The sequence below is a fragment of the Arachis ipaensis genome, chromosome B3, assembly GCF_059453495.1.
Source record: "Arachis ipaensis isolate K30076 ecotype BB chromosome B3, ASM5945349v1, whole genome shotgun sequence".
Classification (NCBI taxonomy): Eukaryota; Viridiplantae; Streptophyta; class Magnoliopsida; order Fabales; family Fabaceae; genus Arachis; species Arachis ipaensis.
In genome coordinates, this window is record NC_142438.1 from 70,908,469 (window position 1) to 70,915,362 (window position 6,894).

General features: G+C 38.1%; 1 non-coding gene across 1 annotated transcript; it reads right to left on the reverse strand.

The window, feature by feature from the left end:
* Positions 1-2,261: 2,261 nt before the first annotated feature.
* LOC148571060 (small nucleolar RNA R71) lies at positions 2,262-2,369 on the reverse strand. Its single transcript, XR_015880501.1, has one exon. It is a non-coding gene; the product is annotated as a small nucleolar RNA R71 (small nucleolar RNA).
* Between the last annotated feature and the right edge of the window lie 4,525 nt (positions 2,370-6,894).

Below are 6,894 nucleotides of genomic sequence, written 5' to 3' on the forward strand. Positions count from 1 at the left end.
GATTTACAAGGTGACCATAGCTTGCTTCAAGCCGACAATCTCCGTGGGATCGACCCTTACTCACGTAAGGTTTATTACTTGGACGACCCAGTGCACTTGCTGGTTAGTTGTACAAAGTTGTGAAACAGAATTAAGAACATGAACGTGCGTATTGAGTTTTTAGCGCCATTACCAAGGAAGGAATGATCACGATTTCGCACACCAAGTTTTTGGCGCCGTTGCCGGGGATTGTTCGAGTTTGGACAACTGATGGTTCATCTTGTTGCTCAGATTAGGTAATTTACAAAATCATAAAATCAAAAATATTTTTTGTGTTTCTTGCTTGAGTCTAGAGTGAACTTTTAAGTTTGGTATCAATTGCATCTTTTTAATTTTCTAAAAATTATTTTCGAAAATTTCATGCATTGCATTCTTCATGATCTTCAAGTTGTTCTTGGCCAGTCTTCTTGTTTGATCTACATATTTTCTTGTTTTGTGTCTTTCCTTATTTTTCATATGCATTTTCAATTTGTTAATGTCTAAAGAATAAAAATTTTTAAGTTTGGTGTCTTGCATGTTTTCTTTTCTAGAAAATTTTTCAAAAACAAGTTCTTGGTGTTCATCTTGACATTCAAAGTGTTCTTGGTGTTCATCTTGACATTCAAAGTGTTCTTGCATGCATTAGTTGTTTTGATTCATAATTTCTATGTTTTGTGTCAATTTTTTGTTTTTCTCTTTCATCATTAAAAATTCAAAAATCAAAAAAATATCTTTCCCTTTTTCTTCTCATCAAATTCGAAAATTTGAGTTGACTTTTTCAAAAATTTTTAAAATCAAGTTGTTTCTTATGAGTCAAATCAAATTTTCAATTTAAAAATTCTATCTTTTTCAAATCTTTTTCAAATATCAAATCTTTTTCATTTTTCTTTCATAATTTTCGAAAATTCCAAAATGATTTTCAAAAATTTTTTTCTTATTTTTATTCCATATTTTCAAAAATATTATCAACAATTAATGTTTTGATTAAAAAATTTCAAGTTTGTTACTTACATAGTAAGAAAGATTCAACCTTTAAATTCTAGAATCATATCTTGTGATTACTTGTGAGTCAAGTCATTAATTTTGATTTTAAAATTTCAAATCTTTTTCAAACAAATATCTTTTCAATCATATCTTTTCAATCATATCTTTTTAATAATATCTATTTTTAAAATAAATTTCTATCATATCTTTTTAAATCTTATCTTTTTCAAAAATTTGATTTTAAAATATCTCTTCTAACTTCTATCTTCTTATCTTTTCAAAATTGAATTTCAAATCTTTTTCAACTAACTAATTGACTTTTTGTTTGTTTCTTATCTTTTTCAAAACTACCTAACTAAATCTCTCTCTCTCTAATTTTCGAAAATCCCTTCCTTCTTTTCCAAATTTTCTTTTTAATAATCTAATTGTTTTAATTTTAATTTAATTTCAATTTCAATTTTCGAATTTTTAACTTTAATTTTTAATTTTATTTTTATTTTAATTTTAATTTTCGAAATTTCCTCTCTCTCATCCCCTTCTATTTATTTATTCATCAACTAACACTTCTTTTCATGTCATATCTCTGCTCCTATCCTCACCCTTGTATTTGGATTATCCATCCTTCTTCACTCTTATTCCCTTTCTTCTTCTACTAACAATAAGGAACCTCTTTACTGTAACATAGAGGACTCCTCTTCCTTTCTTGTTCTCTTCTCTTTCATATGAGCAGGAACAAGGAAAAGGGCATTCTTGTTGAAGCTGATCCAGAACCTGAAAAGGCTCTGAAGAGGAAACTAAGAGAAGCTAAAATACAACAATCCAGAGACAACCTTACTGAAATTTTCGAACAAGAAAAGGAGATGGCAGCGGAACCTAACAACAACAATGCACGGAGGATGCTTGGTGACTTCACTGCACCTAATTCCAATTTACATGGAAGAAGCATCTCAATCCCTGCCATTGGAGCAAACAATTTTGAGCTTAAACCTCAATTAGTTTCTCTGATGCAACAGAACTGCAAGTTTCATGGACTTCCATCTGAAGATCCTTTTCAGTTCTTAACTGAGTTCTTGCAGATCTGTGATACTGTTAAGACCAATGGGGTTGATCCCGAGGTCTACAGGCTTATGCTTTTCCCGTTTGCTGTAAGAGACAGAGCTAGAGTATGGTTGGACTCTCAACCTAAAGATGGCCTGAACTCTTGGGATAAGCTGGTCACGGCTTTCTTAGCCAAGTTCTTTCCTCCTCAAAAGCTTAGTAAGCTTAGAGTGGATATTCAAACTTTCAGACAAAAAGAAGGTGAATCCCTCTATGAAGCTTGGGAGAGATATAAGCAACTGACCAAAAAGTGTCCTTCTGACATGCTTTCAGAATGGACCATTCTGGATATATTCTATGATGGTCTGTCTGAGCTATCAAAGATGTCACTGGACCATTCTGCAGGTGAATCCATTCACCTAAAGAAAATGCCTGCAGAAGCTCAAGAACTCATTGACATGGTTGCTAATAACCAGTTCATTTACACTTCTGAGAGGAATCCTGTAAGTAATGGGACGCCTCAAAAGAAGAGAGTTCTTGAAATTGATACTCTGAATGCCATATTGGCTCAGAATAAAATATTGACTCAGCAAGTCAATATGATTTTTCAGAGTCTGAATGGAATGCAAGTTGCATCCAACAGTACTCAAGAGGCATCTTCTGAAGAAGAAGCTTATGATCCTGAGAACCCTGCAATAGCATAGGTGAATTACATGGGTGAACCCTATGGAAACACCTATAATCCCTCATGGAGAAATCACCCAAATCTCTTACGGAAGGATCAACAAAAGCCTCAACAAGGCTTTAATAATGGTGGAAGAAACAGGTTTAGCAATAGCAAGCCTTTTCCATCATCCACTCAGCAAAAGACAGAGATTTCTGAGCAGACCCCATCTAGCTTGGCAAACATAGTCTCTGATCTATCTAAGGCCACTCTAAGTTTCATGAATGAAACAAGGTCCTCCATTAGAAATTTGAAAGCACAAGTGGGCCAGCTGAGTAAAAGGATCACTGAAACCCCTCCTAGTACTCTCCCAAGCAACACAAAAGAAAACCCAAAAGGAGAGTGCAAGGCCATTGAATTGATCATCATGGCCGAAACTGCAAGGGAGGGAGAGGACGTGAATCCCAGTGAGGAAGACCTCCTGGGACGTCCAGAGATCAATAAGAAGCTTCCCTCTAAGGAACCAAAGGACTCTGAGGCTCATCTAGAGACCATAGAGATTTCATTAAACCTCCTTATGCCATTCATGAGCTCTGATGAATATTCTTCTTCTGAAGAGAATGAGGATGTTACTGAAGAGCAAGTTGCCAAGTATCTTGGTGCAATCATGAAGCTGAATGCCAAATTATTTGGTAATGAGACTTGGGAAGATGAACCTCCCTTGCTCATCAATGAACTAAATGATCTGGATCAACTGAGATTGCCTCAGAAGAAACAGAATCCTGGAAAGTTCTTAATACCTTGTACCATAGGTACCATGACCTTTGAAAAGGCTCTATGTGACCTTGGGTCAGGGATAAACCTCATGCCACTCTCTGTAATGGAGAAACTGGGAATCTTTGAGGTGCAAGCTGCCAGAATCTCAGTAGAGATGGCAGACAACTCAAGAAAACAGGCTTATGGACAAGTAGAGGACGTGTTAGTAAAGGTTGAAGGCCTTTACATCCCTGCTGATTTCATAATCCTAGACACTGGGAAGGATGACGATGAATCCATCATCCTTGGAAGACCCTTCCTAGCCACAGCAAGAGCTGTGATTGATGTGGACAGAGGAGAGTTGGTCCTTCAACTGAATGAGGACTACCTTGTGTTTAAAACTCAAGGATCTCCTTCTGTAACCATGGAGAGGAAGCATGAAAAGCTTCTCTCAGTACAGAGTCAACCAAAGCCCCCACAATCAAACTCTAAGTTTGGTGTTGAGAGTCTACAAAATTGACCTGATCACCTGTGTGGCTCCGTGAGAGCCCACTGTCAAGCTATTGACATTAAAGAAGCGCTTGTTGGGAGGCAACCCAATGTTATTTAAATTATATCTATTTTATTATTTCATGTTTTATTAGGTTGATGATCATGTGGAGTCACAAAAATTACAAAAAAATCAAAAACAGAATGAAAAACAGCATTAAAAATAGCACACCCTGGAGGAAGGACTTACTGGCGTTTAAACGCCAGTAAGGAGTATCTAGCTAGCGTTTAACGCCATAAACATGCACCATACTGGCGTTCAACGCCAGAAACATGCTATGGACTGGCGTTGAACGCCCAAAACAAGCATGGAAGTGGCGTTTAACGCCAGAAACATGCTGCAGTCTGGCGTTAAACGCTAGGATTGCATATATAGGGCGTTTTACACGCCTAAAAGGTGAAGGGATGAGAAATCCTCAAACACCTCAGGATCTATAGACCCCACAGGATTTCCTCAGGATCTGTGGATCTGACAGGATCCCCACCTACTTCTTTTCTCCTTTTCACACCTTTCCATAATTCTCTTCCCCAAATACCCCTCACCAATCAAGTCAATCACTCTTCCCCATCACCTCTTCACCAATTACATCCATCCTCTCTTCCCCAAAAACCCCACCTACCTTTAAATTCAAAATAATTTCCCTCCCAAACCCAACCCTAAATGGCCGAACCCTAAACCCCTCCCCACTCCTATATAAATCCCTCATTCCCTCTTCATTTTCACACAACAAAACCCTCTCTTCTTCCCCTTGGCCGAAACCATCTCTCTCCCTCTCCCCCATTTTTCTTCTTCTTCTACTTCTTTCTTTCTTTTTTTGCTCGGGGATGAGCAAACATTTTAAGTTTGGTGTGGTAAAAGCATTGCTTTTTGTTTTTCCATAACCATTTATGGCACCTAAGGCCAGAGAAACCTCTAGAAAGAGGAAAGAGAAGGCAATTGCTTCCACCTCTGAGTCATGGGAGATGGAGAGATTCATCTCAAAGGTCCATCAGGACCACTTCTATGAAGTTGTGGCCAAGAAGAAAGTGATCCCTGATGTTCCTTTCAAACTTAAAAGGAATGAGTATCCGGAGATCCGACTTGAGATTCAAAGAAGAGGTTGGGAAGTTCTCACCAACCCCATTCAACAAGTCGGGATCTTAATGGTTCAAGAGTTCTATGCAAATGCATGGATCACTAGGAACCATGATCAAAGTGTGAACCCGAATCCAAAGCATTGGCTTACCATGGTTCGAGGGAAATACTTAGATTTCAGTCCGGAAAATGTAAGGCTGGCATTCAACTTGCCAATGATGGAAGAGAACGCACGCCCCTACACAAGAAGGGTCAACTTTGATCAAAGGTTGGACCAAGTCCTCATAGACATATGTGAGGAAGGAGCTCAATGGAAAATTGACTCAAGAAGCGAGCCGGTTCAACTAAGAAGGTATGACCTCAAACTAGTGGCTAGGGGATGGCTAGAGTTCATTCAACGCTCAATCATTCCTACTAGTAACCGGTCTGAAGTTATTATAGACCGGGCCATCATGATCCATAGTATCATGATTGGAGAGGAGGTGGAAGTTCATGAGATTATACCTCAAGAACTTTACAAGGTAGCTGACAAGTCCTCCACTTGGGCAAGGTTAGCCTTTCCTCACCTCATATGCCACCTCTGCAATTCAGCTGGAATTAACATAGAGGGAGATATTCTCATTGAAGAGGATAAGCCCATCACTAAGAAAAGGATGGAGCAAACAAGAGATCATGGACCTTAACATGAGCATGAGGAGATTCCTCACCATGAAATCCCTGAGATGCCTCAGGGGATGCACTTCCCTCCACAGAATTATTGGGAGCAAATCAACACTTCCCTAGGAGAATTAAGTTCCAACATGGGATAACTAAGGGTGGAGCACCAAGAGCACTCCATCATCCTCCATGAAATTATAGAAGATCAAAGAGCTATGAGGGAGGAGCAAGAAAGACAAGGAAGAGACATAGAGGAGCTCAAGAGCACCATTGGTTCTTCAAGAAGAGGAAGACGCCACCCTCACTAAGGTGGACTCATTCCTTAATCTCCTTGTTTAGTTATTTTCCTATTTTTCGGTTTCCATGCTTCATGTTTAATTATATTTGTGTCTTATTACATGATCATTAGTTTCTAAGTGTCTATGCCTTAAAGTTATGAATATGAATCCATCACCTCTCTTAAATGAAAACTGTTCTAAAAACAAAAGAACAAGAAGTACATGGTTTCGAATTCATCCTTGAAACTAGTTTAATTATTTTGATGTGGTGGCAATACTTTTTGTTTTCTGAATGTATGCTTGAACAGTGCATATGTCTTTTGAAGTTGTTGTTTATGAATGTTAAATATGTTGGCTCTTGAAAGAATGATGAAAAGGAGAAATGTAATTTGATGATCTGAAAAATCATAAAGATGATTCTTGAAGCAAGAAAAAGCAGTGAATACAAAAGCTTGCAGACAAAAAAAAAGAAGAAAAAAAAATAGCGAAAAAAAAGGGGAAGAAAAAGAAAAAGCAAGCAGAAAAAGCTAAAAGCTCTTTAAACCAAAAGGCAAGAGCAAAAAGCCAATTCCCCTTAAAACCAAAAGGCAAGGGTAAATAAAAAGGATCCAAGGCTTTGAGCATCAGTGGATAGGAGGGCCTAAAGGAATAAAATCCTGGCCTAAGCGGCTAAACCAAGCTGTCCCTAACCATGTGCTTGTGGCGTGAAGGTGTCAAGTGAAAACTTGAGACTGAGCGGTTAAAGTCAAGGTCCAAAGCAAAAATAGAGTGTGCTTAAGAACCCTGGACACCTCTAATTAGGGACTTTAGCAAAGCTGAGTCACAATCTGAAAAGGTTCACCCAGTCATGTGTCTGTGGCATTTATGTATCCGAT